This window comes from Thalassophryne amazonica, chromosome 16 (assembly GCF_902500255.1).
Source record: "Thalassophryne amazonica chromosome 16, fThaAma1.1, whole genome shotgun sequence".
Lineage (NCBI taxonomy): Eukaryota > Metazoa > Chordata > Actinopteri > Batrachoidiformes > Batrachoididae > Thalassophryne > Thalassophryne amazonica.
The window spans coordinates 13,715,946-13,736,150 of NC_047118.1; the positions used below are offsets into that span (position 1 = coordinate 13,715,946).

The 20,205-nt window shown below is 40.6% G+C and overlaps 1 protein-coding gene across 1 annotated transcript in view; it reads right to left on the reverse strand.

The window, feature by feature from the left end:
* The window catches only part of elfn1a (extracellular leucine-rich repeat and fibronectin type III domain containing 1a), a 229,527-nt gene that overhangs the window by 31,796 nt on the left and 177,526 nt on the right, over positions 1-20,205 (reverse strand). The window contains exon 2 of the mRNA XM_034190056.1: positions 14,877-14,957. The gene's annotated coding sequence lies outside the window, so the exon portion shown is untranslated. The remainder of the gene's footprint in view (positions 1-14,876; positions 14,958-20,205) is intronic.

Sequence of the window (20,205 nt, forward strand, 5' to 3'; positions counted from 1 at the left end):
ATGTATGTATATATATATATATATATATATATATATATATATATGATTAATGATACATTTATTGTTATTTACATTAATTATTAAGATCCTGTTGTCTTATGTAAAATTTGTACATGTTCAATAAAGCCCCTCAATCAATCAATTATAAGCAATATTTATGTTTTAACAGCGTCTGCAGGAGGCCGTGGGTGTGTGCATACATGAGCTTTTGACAAGAGCAGAAGTTAGCTTTGGGTTAGCGGACGTTAGCGTGCATGGTGGCATCTGCCAAATGTCTTGTAAATCACTCCAGAGGTCCTATCGGGTTACAAAAACAGCATTTTCAGGTTTAGAAGTGTTTATTTATTTTGTTTTATAAAATATATGAGGTTATATTTGCACACAAACAAAACTGAGTTTGCAGCTAGCTAGACCAGCCTGCAGTGTCACCATGCTAACGTTCGTGAAATGTCTTTGAAATCACTTCAGAGGTATTATCGGGTTACAAAAACAGCGTTTACAGTATAAAAGTGTTTATTTCTCGCTTTTACATAATCTATGACAAAAGGTTATATTAACACACAAATGAAACAGAGTTTGCAGCTAGCTAGACCAGCCTGCAATGTCACCATGCTAATGTTTGAGAAATGTCTTGTAAACCACTTCAGAGGTGTTATCGGGTTACAGAAACAGCATTTACAGTTTTAGAAGTGTTTATTTTTTCGCTTTTATGTAATAATATATGATAAAGAGGTTATATTAACACACAAATGAAGTTTGCAGCTAGCGAGACCAGCCACTGACGTCACAGTGCTGCTCTACTCTGATAGGTTGTCACACCCCCCACCGCACACACAAAAAAGCAGAACAGAATGTGATTTTTTAACCTTTTAAAATAGGTCAAGGTTAGCCATCTCAGAACTTGTCCAATTTCTGTGTCCCAAGAATGTTCCTGTAAATTTGAAATAGGACTGGACTTATGTTGCGCACAGACAGATGGCCATATTTGAAAATAAGAAAATAACCAACAACAAAAAACCTCTCAAATGCTTACAGCTTTTCTTGATGCTGTTGTTGTGCAACAACTGTGTCACTATTTCAGCAGTGCCCTCTGATGCTCATAACACTCTGTTGTGTCCCTCTCCTGCAGAGGAGGTCTAACAGACCGGGGGCAGGTCTATTTTCCCTCAGACTCAATATGGAGGGTTGAGGGCGACAACAGAGGACCCACACTGTCGTCAGATTGAAAGGTTTTTGGTTCACAGCCGAATATTAAGTTTAGACGGAAGGAAGATCTCAACACAAGACGACAGGAGTGCAACTGGGAGAACATTTACCCCAGTTAAGCAAGAGGCTGCAATAAATAAACACTTTAAATGCTAATGGATATTTCTTGAAAAATAACTGGCATAAAATGCTCTGATACCATTGAGTGTAAGAATTTGCATTTTTATTGTGGTTTTCCAATTGAATGTACTTCTACAATCTACTGTCATGGAAAGGAAAGCAGCACTGGTTCTGGTAATGTAAAAGAGAAAGCTGCTGTTCCTTTATGAAGTAAAAATACTGACATGTTAATACACTAAGTCCTTGTACTGTTGGGAAATTATAGAACAGCTCTCACATTTAAGTCTCACTGTTATGGTCACGATGACCCTATTCACATTTGTTTTGCTCGTCTCCTGTGTGGGAGACATTTAATGTGGATACATCTCTCTCTATTTAAAGAAACAATAGCTTTCATGAGGTTTTTAATAGCTGGTTCCAACACTAACATGAATAATTTAACTCCTCTATATGAAGACAACTCTCACTCTCAAGAAGCCCTCATCTGCATTGGCGGGGACACATCTTCACTTGTAGGAGTGTGCATTGTCAATAAATGTCATATCTGTCATAACCTGCAAAGAAGACGAGGCAACGGCAGTTATCACTATACAACGAAGTATTAGGTCATATGTCTGGATTTATTAATTTTGGATAGATTCTTTATGTGGCTGACAAGATGAATGACTTCATCACATTGGTGTACTTGTACTTTGTTGAATGGACTCTTTTGTTTGATGCTTTACTTTGAAATTGGATTGGGCCTTGAAATAATTGTATTGTTTAGTTAAAAGTAAAAGTTTCAGATGGGGTCACCCTTTCATACTGAGGTTGACACATATCGTTGTGGCTCTTTTAAGCTTACTATATATATATATATATATATATATATATATATATATATATATATATATATATATATATATATATATATATATATATATATATACGAGGTCTGTTAGAAAAGTATCCAACCTTTTTATTTTTTTCAAAAACCTGATGGATTTGAATCACGTGTGCTTGCATGAGCCAACCTTGAACCTTCGTGCGCGTGCGTGAATTTTTTCACGCCTGTCGATTGCATCGTTTGCTTGTAAGCAGCCTTTGTGTGAGGATGGGTGTCGTCTCTCGTCGGATTTTCTTTGCAAGGAAAATGGCGGAACGACTGGAGCAGCGCGACTGCATCAAATTTTGCCAGAAACTGGGCAACAGCCAGGTGGAAACCATTCAGATTATTCAGACGGCTTTCGGTGACGATCCTCACCGCATGCGCACGAAGGTTCAAGCTTGGCTGATGCAATCACACGTGATTCAAATCCATATGGTTTTTGCAAAAAATAAAAAGGTCTGATACTTTTCTAACAGACCTCGTATATATATATATATATTAACCAAATGAAATGTCTACATTGTTGATGTAGAGTTACATAAAAAATAATATATCAAGGTCAATATTAAAACATAATACACACAATATTTACATGAACAAATAATATTTAATTTGTGTATTTTATACATGAGATTCCAGTTTGAATCAATTCATTGTTATTTTAAAATGTGTAAAATAGCAGAAAGAACTGAAATATGCAACTGCGCATCTATATATCTATATCTATATATATATATACACACACACACACTGTGAGGGATAACATGAGCTGAAAAGATTAAAAATGGTCTCACTGATGTATTTTATTCTCCATTTAAGATGCTGCGCTTTCATTTCTTTCACAGTTATCTTACAGACCACAGAAAGCTGAACGTGACATGGAAGCTTATGTACCAGAGACATCTGCCACAAACCTTTTTAAATACATTTTTTACAATTATCATATGTTATATGTCACTTAAATTAGGAATTTCATATAAACAGTGACTCACATAACATGAGTCTGAACATATGTAATAATTCGTTTACCAATTAAACTTATTGGAATGTTTTAGATAGAAATCACCTTAAAAATGAAATGCAGATATTGATAAGCGGAACTGTTATAGCCGGTAGCTACAGATCCTTTTTTCAAAGTCATTTGATTCAGGGTTTTTGACAATCAGCAAAAAACAGAAATCATGATTTAAGCTGCTACTGACTTTGGCATACATTGATGTGACTGCATATTGTATGTGTTGCATGCAACAACATACAGCACATTCATACAATGTAGCAGATTGACAAAAATCTCTGTGAAACGCCAGAGAAGGCTTTCCCCAGGGGTCCAAATATCCTGTCTTCTACACAGATCAACATAGCTCAGCAGAGGGTGACATTGTACTGGTGGAGCGAGACGTTTGTCGATGGTCCACTGACTTACTATAGGACATAGTTCAACTTCATCATCGGAGGGAGGCTGCATTCATAGCACACTCCAGTAACGAGCAGTAACGTAGCTTGGCAACGCTGATAATTGGCTCAATGTTCGTGACATCAGGTGATGTAGCCTTTATAACAACTTCAGCGTAACTGCGATTGTGTCGCTTACCACTCATACATAATCAAGACATTCTACACATTCCTTCACATTTCTTCATATTTCTACTTATTTCTTCATGCCCAAGGGATCCAGAGGATGTAATGCATCCAGTCAAGCCTCTGACGTCATCCAGCGGAGACCGGCGGAGCAGTAACTGTGTACTAGCGGAGGTGACGTAGTGTTAACGAAGCTAAAAGTGCTAACTTCTAAAGTGCTAAAAGTGTTAACTTTTAGCATGAATACTGCAGATTTTATGCATGTTGAAAAGTGTTGCCCTACTTATCAGATTTGATGGACAGAGAAGGCTGTAGACAAATGTGGGACTCGACACAGCAGCTCTGGTCAAAAGAGGTATTTACTGAATTACTCAGTGGGGTCTGGTACACAGAGAGGCAATGGTGTGGTCGGTAAAACAGGCAGGTGGTCAAAACACAACATGGCAGCAGGATTTGAAAACACTATGACATAGAGCTAGAAGCGAAGGCACAAGGTGCAACGATCAGGCGAAAAACCAATGCCACCAGTGACACCCAGTGATGAGCTGCAGATTGGAAACGTGTGTGGAACGATCCAGAGCAGGGTGTGGCCCAAACAGAGTGTAACGCTCTCCACCAAGCACCAAGAGAGACAGACAAAAAAGCCCAAGCTGAAAACACCCAGCCAGAGAAGTCACAATCCAAAATCTAAACTAAGCAAACAATAAAAACTAAACCCAAACAGCACAAAACCAGAACAAAATGAGACGAAGACCTAAACTAAACATGGCAGATAACCAGACAAAACACATTTCATGACACTACTAACAACTTAGCTGGCGGACCTCGGTGCTGGTTGACATTAATCAACTTTTCATCTTTGGAAGATCGTTGGGAGCTGGAGAAAACCAAAGGAATGCCAACACTTCCCCTGGGTGTGGCAGAGAGAAGCCTTCTTTCAAGAAGTGGACATGTATTGGTTGTCTGGTTGATTGCCATCCAGAGCTCCAAATTGATTCTACAGTGTAGTGGATTCAGTGACACCAAGGCATGCTCTCTGACCTGACCTGACCAATATTGATTTATGCCAACTTTCACACTGCGGCTACATATTGGTGTAGCGCTGACTCTTGCATCACTTAACCTTTACAGCACTATTAAATACGGCTCGGGTCCTTTCTATACAAATGGATGTTTCGCAGTGAACTCTGGAATGCATTTTTATTTTTAGCTCTGCATGCATACCAGAAAAACACTTATGTGCATCAGTGATTATAAGTGTTTTACTCAAGGACAAGACTGTGTGAAGGACTTGCTAGTTTTGAAGGGAGGATTTTTTTTTTTAGGTGTATGCACTTTCCGTGTCTTTAACTTTCGTCATAAAGTAAGTAAAGTGATCTGTAAGAATTATAATACGTTAGCACAGATGATAAGACAATTGGATGAGTTAAATTTTGGGAAGCACTAATGCTGAACTCCTGACGAAGTCATATGCTAGATTTTTATTTTATTTTTTTTAATTCTGATTGAGCAATGTATTTTCTACTCAGGTAATCACATGAATCATTAATCAATAGGTGCAAATGAGTAGTTCAGAATTTTAAATATGAATGTCACTGTCACTGAGAATGCCCAGTGTTCCATAAATCTTGCTGAAAGGGAGATAGTGATTAAAACCAAGTTGAGTTTACACAGTCACCATGTGTTGTCTGATTGATATCTTTGAGACAAAGGCCCTATTTTCCAACTAGAGCAAAGAGTTATTTAGTAGTTTCCACATGATGCCCTTGTGGTTTTCAATAATGAGTGGAAAGGTAGTCATTTGTGTGCTCATTGGTATTTTGTTGTAAATATGAGATGTGGTCAGGTGTGCTGGTGTGTTGGCATTGTCTGGCTGCAGAACATGGTACAACAAAGACCACCTTCCATACAGTAATCAGGTTTACAGTGCATGCAAAATCTATTGGTATACACAACAAAATTGGTATACCCATCAAGAAATACACAGCTTCACCCTACTGCTTTAACCTCCTAAGACCAGGAGGTTCTCATGAAACAAAACCTAGTATTATGGTCTAGACAACCAAAAATGTCATGTCCACATATGTGGATGCCAGGCCCTAGGAGGTTAAGGCTTCACCTCAGGGAGCTTTGGTGGTTGTTTCCTAGTAGTGCGCTCAGAAAAGATTGGTAAAACATGAACTCACCAGAAAACCTCTCACTTGCATCTACTTATGCAAGAGTGCTGTAGACCTGGTGCACTCCATCATGAAGGGGATGACAGGTAACACCCTTTCTGGTTTCATTCCTAACCCTAACCAAAATTGATTTGTGACAATGAAAATAAATCTAACTGGAATAAACAAGCTTAACATTATTTAAAATATCAATTAATTCAGGAAGACTAGGATTAGTAACTCGGAGATCCAATGTACTCGTTCATACAACATGAATGAATGGATTACAGATTGAATTTAAACAATTTTGACCATACTTACAAAAAAATAAAACCATTTGGATTCTAAGGTAGATGAATAAATTGAACTTAAATAATAAAATTAGATCTTAACAGCAAGCAGTGTTTATATAACATGACTGAATCTTCCAGCTTCTCCATTTTGGCTGCTGGTCACCACAGTAGATCTGAAATGTATCTGCATGTTGATTTGCCAGATGTTCTACACTGGATGTCCTTCCTGTCAAACTTTGCATTACATGGAGAGGGGGCACTTGTGACCTTGAATCAGGAACCCGCTGCTTGGAAAGCAAGCGCACTGCAGCACGGTGGCTTAGTAGTAGTTAGCACTGTTGCCTCGCAGCAAGAAGGTCATGAGTTCTGTTTGGAGCTTGCATGTTCTCCCCGTGTTTACGCGGGTTTCCTCTGGGTGCTCCGATTTCCTCCGATTTCCTCCCACATCTAAAGACATGCAGGTTAGGTGAATTGGAAACTTTAAATTGTCCAGGTCTCCCTTGCAAAAGAGGTCTCGATCTCAATGGGACTAACCTGGTTAAATAAAGGTTAAATCAAATCAAATCACTACCTACTTGGCCACCAACCTGCTCTGGTGTTCATGTAACGTAATCAAGACAAAGCAATTGCACAGATTTGATTAGATGGGAATGTGCTGCATGGTTCAATTACATAAATTCAACAAAATATATGTGCATATGATAGAATGTCAAATCACAGTCCAAAGTCAAGAACAACTTCATAAATCAATACTTACAATTATCTGTTGGGGTGCAAACAAATACCACTGGAGCAGAGATATGCATTGCGACATGTGAGGCAAAGATTTACTGATGCTTTTAGCAAAGGATGACAGCGGATTAAATTCATTTGAGTGGGGGGGGCTATTATTCACAACTATACTGATCCTTCACTTTCTTTCACCAATTTAAGGATCCCACAGTTTCTACAACTGATGGAGGCTAATCCCCAATATGCTTCAGGATAATCCCTTCAAATAAATCTTCTCTCGAGTCATCAATTAAATATCCAGGCTGATTGAGGTCACAATAATTTACAGCTCGATAGGATCTGATTGCTTGTTTTTACTGGGAATAGAAAAGTATCATGTCACTATTTGATGGCTATGAAATACTGAAATTAAGACCTTATTTTAAATGGTTTCTGCAAACGGTAAAGCACAAGTGAGCTCATTCACTTGCTCCACTGTGCTTTTAAAACCACCCAGCCTCATGCGATACGTGAAATGCAACACCCAGACAAAACGTCTTGGATAATTGATTACCTGACCTGACCCGCCACAATACGTATGCTTGAGTGGCAGCATGTCAGACACAGTGAAAAGCAACACCGGTGTAGCCTAAGGGCCTGTATTGTCACTATTGTTCTGCGCTCTTTACACATCTGATAACCTGCCATCTCCAAAAGTTCACAGATGACGATAAGATCCATCAGTCTGAGCAACAAGGGTGAGTACAGGTGATTTGATAGTTCTGTTGTTGCGGAAACAACCGCCCGAGTCTCAAAATGAACAAAACTACAGGGGAAATGGACAGGAAGCGATGGGACTCGATGGGATCAAACAAAAAGTGAACACCAAAGTGATAAAACAACAAGGAAAGGGCCAGGACTGAGTTCCTGAAATGTGCACAACAGATTCATGATTATCATATTATGCTGACAGGGTGGCATAAGGCTGCTGATACTCGCAGCTTAAACATGCCCATAAAGAAGCCTGACTGTGTGGTCAAACTGGAGCATCTAGAGGTAGTTGTGGAGAAGAGGATGGCAGCCAAGATCATTTCCATCCTGGCTAACCCCTCCCACCCCATCTGCAGCAGATGGGCAGCACTTTTCTTAACAGGCTTCAGGTGCTTGTGCCAACTGCCACCAGATGCCATAACAGCAACAATGAGAACAGGCTCAGCCTGATACTTTAGTATTGTGCATATTAGCTTTGGAAAAGAGTATCATGTTGCACCATATGTAGAGATAATAATATCACAATAATATCATTTATTTGTTTTGCACTAGACATTCAGACAGAATTTCTATTATCTGTCATTTTCAGTCTGCCGTTGCTTTTAGGGATGTAACAATGAACAAATATGAATTAAAATTGATTTTAAGCCTCATCACTACTCGTCTTCAAACTTACTAATCTGTACACCTGGAGTCCATGTGGACCACACCGGTCACTTTACGAGGTGTATTAGATAATCAATCAATCAATCAATCAATTTTTTTATATAGCGCCAAATCACAACAAACAGTTGCCCCAAGGCGCTTTATATTGTAAGGCAAGGCCATACAATAATTATGTAAAACCCCAACGGTCAAAACGACCCCCTGTGAGCAAGCACTTGGCTACAGTGGGAAGGAAAAACTCCCTTTTAACAGGAAGAAACCTCCAGCAGAACCAGGCTCAGGGAGGGAAGAAACCGACACTTTTATTTTTTTTAACTATATGGATTTGAATGATGTGCGATTACACCAATCATGCTTGAACCCTCGTGCGCATGCGTGAGTTTTTTCACACGTATCGGTGATGTCATTTCCCTGTGGGCAGGCCTTGAGTGAGATGTGGTTCAGCCCTCTCGGCTGAATTCCTTTGTTTCACACGCTGCTCGAGACGGCGCGCGTTGCTTTATCAAAATTTTTTTTGGACCTGTGAGGAATATCCGAGTGGACACTATTCGAGAAATTTAGCTGGTTTTTGGTGAAAAGTTTAACGGCTGATGAGAGATTATGGGGTATTTCTGTCGCTGTAAGGACTTCCCACGGAGCGGGTTGTCGCGCAACACTTCCAGGCGCCGTTGTCGGCCTGTTTTGAGCTGAAAACATCCTAATTTAAGGCTTAATTCACCCAGGACGTCGTGAGAGAACAGAGAAGATTCAGAAGAGGCCGGCATGAGGACTTTATGCGGACATTCCACTGTTTAAGGACATTTTTTAATGAAAGTCGTGCGCGCAAATTTGCCGAGTCGTTTCCGTGACGACTCGGCGAATCTGTGTGCGCCGCGACAGGAAAAACACCTCCGTGTTGAAAACCATTTGTAAAATTCAGGCGGCTTTTGATGGCTTTCAACAAGTGAGTAACTCAGAAATTGTTTAACAGCTTGGGCATGTTCCAACTTGCCTGTTAAGGTTTCCAACGGAGGTGTTTTTCCTGTCGCGACCCCCCGCGGTCGGGTCCGGCCCGACATGTGACTCTGCCCGCACGTTCTTTCATTACAAAATGTCCGTTAACAATGGAATGTCCGAATAAACTCATGCTGACTTCTTCTGAAAGTTCTCTGTTCTCTGACAACTTTCTGGGTCAACAGAGCCTGAAATGTGGAAGTTTTCAACTTGAAATGGCGAGACGCTGCCACCTCGAAGCGCAGATCGCCGTCAGGTGCCGTGGGCCGTCCTTAAAGCGACACTACCGGACCAAAATCTCTCATCAGCCGTTAAAATTTTTACCGAAAACCAGCTGAATTTATCGAATGGTGTCCACTCAGTTGTGCCTTACAGTTTTTTTAAAAATTTTGATCAAACAAAGCAGCAGTCTCTGAGCCATTCCTAAACAATGAAAAAAACGACGAGAGGGTGGGCGACTCTCGCATGCCCACGAGGGTTCAAGCTTGTCTGATGTAATCACACGTGATTCAAATCCATATGGTTTTTGAAAAAAATAATAAGGTCGGATACTTTTCTAATAGACCTCGTATATCTATTGTGAACAGAGACTTGGTTATCTGGGTGATAAATCACATTTCATTTGAAAGACTTTTGACATATTTTTTTTTAACTTTTCAATACAAAAATTAAATACTTACCCATACTTCCTATAATTTCTCTGATGCAAATAACGTAAATCAAATGCTCTGCAGTGCAATAGTTATGAAAAATTGACTCTCACCTCACAATATTGCAATGGAGTCTGACCAGATACCATTAAATTAATTTGAAGTCCAAGGAGACCCCATAAGAATAATTATTATGGAGTGCACAGTATTTAATCAAACTGGATCAAAATAAGGGAATTTGAAGACAACTATATAGGTGACTGTTACAAAAATGTCTGCTGAATAAATATAACAGTTCAGAAAGTATATTTAAATTACAATATAATTTGTTAATACTGTCATACCAAAGTTATGCCATGCTATGACAGCTGGCTTCTTTTTCTGGGCTTCTTTTCTGCTTCTGCATGTGGTGCAGCCCCCAGTGGTAAACCACTGCTGCAGCACAGTAGCAAAAACTGCGTTGGTTACTCGTGAAACATGCCACTTTTTGCTCATTCTAATTAATAATGGAAAATGAGTGTCTACATTAAACAAAGAATTCCATTGCAGTGAATCCTTCAATAATAAAAAGTATTGTTCCTGAATCACATCATAGCCCATGTATGATGATGAAGATGACGAACCTTATTGTTATATTGTATAGCCTTAGAGTTATTGTACATACGACAACATTTATCTTCTGCATTTAATCCATCCTAATTACAGTGAGACACAATCCAACCACTAGGAGCAGTGGACAGCCACAGGCTGGTGTCATGGGGCCAACTAAAGATGTAGAGATGTTGCCTTGGTCAGACCCTAAATATGCATGCTTTTAATGGTGGGAGGAAACCCAGGCAGATACAGAGAGAACATCCAAATGTTATGTGTCGGACGCAGGACGGAGAACCGACCAGCGTTTGAAGGACCCAGTATAAAATAAGCAGAGCACGGTACAAAGGATAACTGAATTTAATAACATAACAGTGATGTGCAAAATACAAACAAATAAGTGCGCGGTCTGGTGTGGTGGAATGCCGGTGTGCTCCCAGCAGCACTAATGGTCCGGAGCCAGAAACAGTTCGGACCCAAGGACCCCGCCGACACCCCCCAGGTGGCCGCGACAAACCGAGTCTGTGAAAGAAGAAACCATCATGTGAGTCCACACTCCACACACAGAGAGACCACTCAAAGGTGTACACAAACAGCAAACACTTCCTGGCTTAATTACCAATCAGCTTCCCACCCTGCAGGCATGGAACACCCAGTTCACAGTCTCACTGCAGTGGAAGCTGATTAAACGACTAACATAACAGCTCAATATAATAAGGTGTGAGGGACACCACATTTACTGACTGTACTAATGTTAGTCACAAAACCTAAAGTACCTCAGGAAGTGTGCTGACGAGCGTGAGACCTCACGCCCTCCTCTTTCACAGACCATGGCATCAAACCTGGACGGTCTCTGCATCCATGATGATGAGATGGCTCTCAAGACGACGATCTCACCCGTCTGGTCACAAGGTCGCGTCTCTGGCAAATACACACTGTGTACTCCAGACTTAAATGCAACCATGCTCCAATCCATGTAGATGCATCACAGCTGTGAGTCCTGACGAGCTGCACATGACCAGCCTCAGGTGATCAGGGTGAGGTCCTGATAGCTCAGCCACACAGCCACTCAGTCCTGACGCAAGCCACCTGGAAGGAAAAACAAAAGACAGAACAAAAGACAGAAACAAAAGGCAGCCAGGCACCCCCAGCCATACAACACCAAAGTCCATACAGAAAGGACTCGGGAATGGATGGAATCGAATCTCAGACCTTCTTGCTGTGAAGCAAGTGTGCTAACCACTGAGTTACTGTGCTACCCAGATGTAGATTCATATAAATCTCTCAATCACATGGTTTCAGAGAACACATCTGAAACATGTTGGAATGGATTCATGAAAAAAATGCTTTGCGAGTAAAAACTCATTTCTCAAGAGTAGGACATTTTGACTCACTGGGAACAATGTTGAGAAATGTCGGTTTCTCAGAATGCTGAAGTTAGAGAACCAAGCCTACTGTTTCTGGCTCAGGCTCAAAACCTCTCAAATTGCCTCTCATAAACAGGGGACGGTGGCTTGTGCCGCGTCATCGCAGCTTGGAGCGCGGCGCGCCGAGCATCCTTAAAGGGGTCCTTAAAGCTGTAGTAACAGACCTTATTCTCTGTGAAGCCCATAAAATTTTCACCGAAAGCCAGATAAATTTTTCGAATGGTTTCCAGGTGCCTGTCTCTCACAGCTTCTGAAAAAATTCTGATGGAGAAAAAGTCCTTTTGATTCCGCCATTTCCAGACAATGAAAATCCGACGAGGGGGCGGGACCACTCCTTCCCAAGGCGTGCTCACAGGCAAATGATGTCACCGACAGGTGTGGAAAAACTCAAGCATGCGCACGAGGGTTCAAGCATGTCTGACGTAAAAACATATGAATGAAATCCATATAGTTTTTGAAAAAAATAAAAAGGACTGTTACTTTATTGACAGACCTCGTGTATATATATATATATATATATATATATATATGGACAAACCACACATAGGGCATAGATGAAAATCTTGTCTTGACTCTCCCAATATGCCATCTGGCAAAACTGAGTTAAAATTTCATGTCTTCCCTTTAAGAAAATCCTTCTCTGTTCCACTCTACAGTGAAGCTGTGGAACAGTTGACGCAACAAACAAAATTTGCATGGTGTATGGTTTTCGCTGCAGCAACCCTTTTCACACACACACACACACATTCAAAACTAGAATATACGAGGGGTCCATGCTTCCTCTTTAATCCTAAATGCTAGGCATGTGGAGATTAATCTATACGAATCGGTACCTAGATACAAACGTGCGCAATGCGAGTGTATCGATTCATTCAGTGTGCATTGATTCAGCTGACAGGTGAATTTGTGATGCATCGCGCTCTGCATGCTTACATCGATTTTTTCCAAGGCACATTGAATGCAACATCACTACTTTGACGGATGCCCGAAAGCACATTTCTACTGCAACAAATCTATTTCAACATGGAGGCAAGCGACAACAGCACAAGCAGTTGCAGGAGATTTTTGATGCACCTCAAATATTTAAATCAGGCGTTTGGAAATACTTTGGCTTTTTAAAAAATTATGGGAAACTTGACAAGATGCAGGTCGTTTGTAAAGAATGTCGTGGCTGCCGATGCCGTGTGCCAAGGCGGTACTCTGTCAATGAATGACTCAATTTAAATCACTCATTGAGAGTCATGTTGTCTTACTGTTTACTGTTTAAGTTCTGACAGTGATGAAACAGGTTCCAAATATGAAGGATCCGATTCCTGTTCCTTAATGTTGACTCTGGTACATTTACTGCTTATAAGGAGTAAAACAAATCCTCTGCCTCTAGTAGAATCAGAAGAAGAATACCATAGTACCTACCATATGAACTGCAGCTTATTGTTTTCTATTTGAATTTTGGCAAAGGCTATTTGCCCAACCATTGAGCAGATAAGTCATACATTGAACATTACACGTCCAACTGTTGGGCAGATAAATATAATGTCTTACCTTATTCGCCCAACTGTTAGGCAGATTAATATAATGTCTTACCTTATTCGCCCAACCGTTGGGCAGATAAATACAATGTTTTACCTTTTTTGCCCAGCCGTTGGGCAGATAAATACAATGTCTTACCTTATTCGCCCAGCCGTTGGGCAGATAAATACGTCTTACCTTATTTGTCCAGCCGTTGGGTATATTAATATAATGTATAACCTTATTTGCCCAACCGCTGGGCAGATAAATATAATGTCTTACCTTATTCGCCCAACCGTTGGGCAGATAAATACAATGTCTTACCTTATTTGTCCAACCATTGGGCAGATAAATACAATGTCTTACCTTAGTCGCCCAACCATGATCATGTATTTGACACGTTTTGTGCATCTAAATTACATTTTTTAACCACTTTTTTAAGACTCTATTGCGGTGTGAAAACAGGGTATCTTTGACACATTTAATGGTGCTGGGTTTAATTACTGTGGAAAAAAAAACACCATAGTGGATGAAAGCAGACAAACTTCATAAGTATTTTTAACGGAAGCCTGTTAATGATGACAAAACAGTTTTTATGAACAAAATGCTGCTTGTTGTAAGATGGTGTTAGTTTGACACTGTTCCCTGGGTGTGATGAGCCAAGCAGAACCGTTTTAGATCACAGCCCCTCCGTGGGCTGCAAACCCTCCCGCAGCCGGTGAGAAAATATCCACCTTTTCCCCCCCGTGTTGAAACCGGAAGTGAACTTACAAGTGCGATCATTGGTCGGTTGTGGTTGGGCGTATATGCTCGCTTATTTACTTTATTGAACCAATAGTTGGGCGTATAGCCACTCCATTGAATCTTTGGTCCAATTTCCTTGCATTGTGTTGAATCGCATCGTATCGCATTGTGAGGAATTGAATCACCATCAAATACATATCAAATCACATCAAATAGGGGACGGGGTGAATCATATTGTCAGTATCGTCATGTATCGCTATATGTATCTTATCGCTGGTAGTGTATTGAGATGCGTATCAAATCGTTGCCTAATAAATACACATGGCTGTGTTTTGTTTTGGTGCTCATAGCATGGCACTGAAAGAAGAAAACAAGTTGAAACTCCAAACAAACACTTTAATCCTCATAGTGTTGATCAGACTTCAAGCTCTGCAGATGACACGTCCTTTAACCGACTTTTCTTTGGCACTATGCTCATCATGTGTATTGACTGGTGGATTAGCCATGGATTCTGTTTGATCCTCTTAAGATGACAAGGGTATGCTCACGCTGCCATACTGTTGACAAGAAACGTGCCAAATTCCTGCACTCACCTCTGCAATCTAACTTGAAGTTGTCAGTGTTTGAGGGCATTCCCGGTAGTGCAGATGTTCACAGATTTCTTTTCTTGAGTTCTGGGGAAAGATAAATGATTGAGAAACATGTAAGCAAAAATGCTGAGATTCTTTGTAGTTTAATGTACTTTGACTATTTATACAGTCATGTTACAGCCACATGATGAACCCAGGTGTTTTGAAGATAGATAGATAGATAGATAGATAGGATACGCTGTCTAGGAAAGTTTTTTCACTCTGAAATTCCAAGTAAATTTTAATTGCATATATTATTTTTTTAAAGAATAACTCCAGTAACATTTAATAGCAAAATAGTTTCATTGAATTTTACTCTGTCTTTATTCATAAAAAGTAAAACCTTTCAGCTGTTCCCCTTGTTTTCACTCCAGGTTGCCACAGCAGATCCATTTTTGGATCTGCATGTTGATTTGGTACAAATTCTACACTGGATACCTTTACTGACGCACCTCCACATTACATGGATAAATGTGGGTTTGAACCGGGAACCATCTGTACTGAAACCAAGTGCACTAACCACTCGTCCACCACCCCTGCACGTTGGCTGCTCTTTTTTTCACTCAGAGTCGCCACAGCAGATCTTGGATCATTAGTTCATGAATGTGTTCATTATAAAACAACCATCGATGCATTTTGATGCATCTTTTTTCTAAACAGAATTTCTTTTGTTTCACTGACAAATTTAAGTATTTTTAATAATCCATAGTAGGCAGAGGTGTGGCCAAGTGGTTAGTGCACTTGGTTTCAGTGCAAAAGGTTCCCAGTTCAAACCCCACCCCTGCTGCATTTCTCCATCAAGAAGGGCACCCAGTGTAGAATTTGTGCCAAATCAACATGCAGATCCAAACTGGAGTGAAAACAAGGGGAACAGCTGAAAAGTTTTACTTTTTATGAATAAAGACAGAGTAAAATTCAATGAAAATATTCAGTTGATAATTGCTAGTAAATGTTACTTGAGTTATTATTTTAGAAAAAACTAATATATGCAAGTAAAATGTACTTTTCTGAGTGAAAAAACTTTCCTAGGTTTTTTTCAAGTAAATATCACTCCAAATTTTTTTCAGTGAAAAACGAAATCACACATTTATTATAATTGTCCTTTCGGCCGCTCCTGTTTGTTCAAGGACACCACAGCGGATACAACCAGATCCGCGTTGGTATTGAGCACAACTTTTACACCGGATGCCCTTCCTGATGCAACTCCAGTTTTACCTGGAGAAACACACACACAGTCTCTGGTGTTCCGAAGAGGACTCCCATCCAAGTGGTAACCAAGCCTCATACTGCTTAGCTGACAGGATCAGTTTTACACAGAGCAGACTGGCTACACACATTTATTATTATTAATAATAATTATAGAGACTATTTGTTTAGACCGTTCCAAGGAAGCAAATCACTAAACATCAACTCTAACAATAAAAGAAACAAGGGCAATAATAAATAGTACACTACAATAATACAAACAATTTCCCAAATGTAAGCGCTGACAGTAGAGAAAAAAGTGCAAAAGGTGTTTTTCCTCTTCAAGAGAGATTTTTAACAGGTGAACTGTTGTGTGGGCCGCTGAAGAGGAGGTACTGCTGGCCCACCACCAGAGGGCGCCCTGCCTGAAGTGCGGGCTTCAGACACGTGAGGGCGCCGGAGCAACCGGGAGTGGCAGCTGTCACTCATCAACATCGCCAGCTGTCACTCATCATCATCATCCACACCTCCATAAGAGCCGGGCAGCATCTTCACCTCACTGCCGAGAAACCGTCTACCGAACAAGTAAACGTCTCAGCCTTTTTGGTGCCATACAGTGGTAACGTCTTTACTTCTGTGCTTGACTGACATTAATTCTGAGTTTGCAGACTCTGTTTAGTGTGAATTCAGGATCTGTACGAGCTCCGTGAGAGTTGTGATTGAGAGGTGGAGGTGCTTTCCACCTTTATGTTGAACTGTTTGCTGGGTGTTCACGCACCCACCATCACCTGTCTGTTCTTCCTGCCAGCAGTACCCGATCTGACAGCCGGAGGCAGTGGCCACCTGAGCACCCAGCGCTTGGTGGCTCCAGGATTGCTTCAGGTCCGGTGGAGTGGAAGGCGTGTGGGATCCGGCTCTTTTCTGGACGGGCGTCTTCTATCCTCGAGCCTGCTCACACATCAGCGCAACTAATTTGACTGTTGATCTCAGTTGTGTTGTCTGTTGCTTTGTTGTGCACATTCACAACATTAAATTGTTATATTTGGCTTATTCCATTGTCCGTTCATTTGTGTCCCCTGTTGTGGGTCCATGTTCCTACACTTTTCACAACATGAACCTTATATTTTGCCTAATTATAAGAGATTAGTGTATGAGTTAAGAAAAAAAAAATATGAACAAGATCAACTTTATTTAACCCAAAGGAAATTATTTTGCCAGAGTACTGAAACAGTGACAGTAAACAGTGAACAATGTTGTTTAACTTTGTTCATTATGTATTAATTCTGCGGGGGGGATTATACAGTCTGATTGCCACAGGTAGGAAAGGCCTCCTGTGCCATTCTGTGGTACACCTCTGTGGTCTCGGTCTGTGGCTGAAGGTGCTCTGACAGGATGCCAGTGTGGCATGCAGGGGGTGGGAGGTGTTGTCCCAAATGCTGAGAAGTTTCCTCAACATCCTCCTCTCTGACACCTCCACCACAGACTCTAGCTAAACCCCCAGGACAGAGCCAGCTGTCCTGATAAGCTTGTTGAGTCTGTTCATCCCAGCTACGTTCAGCCTGGTGCCCCACCCAGCACACTACAGCATAGAAGATGAAGCTGTAGACCACCGAGTGGTAAAACATTTGCACTGTATTCCTGCAGACCTTGAAAGATGTGAGCCTCCTGAGGAAGAACAGTTGGCTCTGACCTTTCTTATATACAGCATCTGTGGACAGTCCAGTCCAGTTTGTTGTCTATGTGGATAGCCAGGTACTTGTAGTAGTCCGCAGTGTCCACCTCAGCTGGTAACTGAGGTGGACGCTGGTAACCATCTTCTGAAGTCAGATTAGTCAAGTCAGGAATTGTAGTCTCAAAGAAGACAATCACTAGAGGCCTGGACAGGACTAGACTTTGAGGTGGCAGACCAAGAAAAACTCCACTTCTGTAGAAATGGCACCCACAAGTCAGACTGAAGTATACTTAGGACAACCTGGAGAATTCTGCAGACTGGAAGCATGTGCTTTGGTCATTTGAGGAAAAACTGGAGCTCTTTGGCCACAGAGATGTTGCTTATGTTTGAAGAAAGAAGGGAGAGGAGTATAACCCAAAGAATACCATCCCCACAGTGAAACACAGCGGTGTGAATATTATGCTGTGGGGATGCTTCAGTGCTTCTGGAACTAGGAATCTCCTTAAGGTGGGAGGAACCATGAAGGAAGAAGGATATGTGAAGATTTGGAAAGAAAAAACCTCAAGCAGTCAGCAGCAAAACTGGGTCTGGGTCATCGCTTTGTATTCCAGCACGACAACAACCCAAAAGATATGTCACTCCTGGTGAAGAACTACCTGCACAACACCAAAGTGAACATTATTGACTGGCCTGAACATTCGGGACTTGAACCCCCGTTAAAATTTTGTGGGGTGAATTGAATACCAAGGTCTATGCCAGATGACCACCAAATCCGGAGGAGCTTGAGAGATTCACTACAGACCAATGGGCTGAGATTTCTCAGGAGACATGTCTGAGACTTGTTGAAAACTATGACTGCTGGCAGTTATCCAACAAAAGGGACACAGAACTGACTATTAGCATCATTAAGCTTAATAATTATGACCCTGGTAGATATCTATCTATCTATCTATCTATCTATCTATCTATCTATAGGTAAATAGATAGATAGGTTTGTCTTCCAACACAACAACAGCCCAAAAGATATCTATCTATCTATCTATAAGAGTTCAGATGCAAAACATAGTATCTCCAAAACCATAAAAATTTTAGGTGAGGCCAATATGTACTTGGCTGTCAAGGGGACCATCATTGTGCAAAATATGAAAGAATTTGAATAAACTGTTTTCATTTTACTGATGAAAGTCTGTGCATTTCTGAATATGGTTTCCTTTAAATCTCCATTTTCAACTGTATTTTTCTCCATTAAAAAAAATACTTATTGGGTTTTGCATCTGAATTCTTTATATATATATATATATATATATATATATATATATATATATATATATATATATATATATATATATATATATATATATATATATGCTTTACTGTACTAGAGTTTGGTGTACAATCACATAGGTTTTTCTTCATGGAAACTGCCATCCAAAAGGCAAAGATAATAGCTCTTGCAGAAAGGAGACAAGCAAAAAAAAAAAAAGGAATTTCTTTTTTCCATTGTAGTCTCCAAAATAAATTCCCCAGCATGAACATTTTCCTTCTCTCTCCGTCTTTTTTTTTTTTTTTTTGTAAAAGAATTGGAACCACCTCATTAACCTTATCTAGCAAGTACGAGCTAATGAAATCCTCTGTTTCCATTTCTGCTCTTGCCAGCAAAGTTGGTTTTACTAATTAATCAAACATCAGGTCTCCCCCAATGACTCCCCGTACAGTGAATGAGAATGTGTTCTCTACACCACCCAGGGGGAAAGCCTGGCAACATTTTTCATGCCCTTTTTTACTGGACGCTAAAACAAAGAGGAGACGGTGTTTTCTATTCACTAAAAGAAGTCGCGGAAAAAAAAAAATCCAAATCGTACCGAGGCTTCATCTCTGCTTTGTGATTCAATTTAAGTCCTCTCAGAGTGCAGTGACGCATCAGTGGAAGGCTGCAGTTTTCCCACTTACACACATATTAAGCTCCAGATTACTGTGCAGTAATCAGTATTCACATTACTCCTTTTGCTCTAATGTGTTCTCATCCCCTATGATTCAGAGCGTGCAATGTGCCGTATCAGATGAAAAGCACGGGCAAAATTCAATCTTCAACAATCAGCAGTGGAAATCTGCAAAGTTAATATATTTCCAGTAAATGAACAGACAATAGATAATGAAAGTCAGTTAGTTTCTATGGTTGGTATTTCCATGCCAGTCAAAGGGGGAAGGGTCTAAGTGGCCCACGGCACCTGCCTTTCAGCAAATACCCGTGACAAAAAAAAAAGCAGCGGAACCAACAGAAAAGAGGATTTTGGGAGTCTTCAGCAGTATTCTTTTAATTACTCATCATAATGACTCCATTTAGCTGCTCAATGACCCATTTCATGGCACCGAACAGGCACGGGAGCTTTCTGTCCTTGGCAGGGTTAGTCCTGCAGCTGCCCCTGCACACCATGC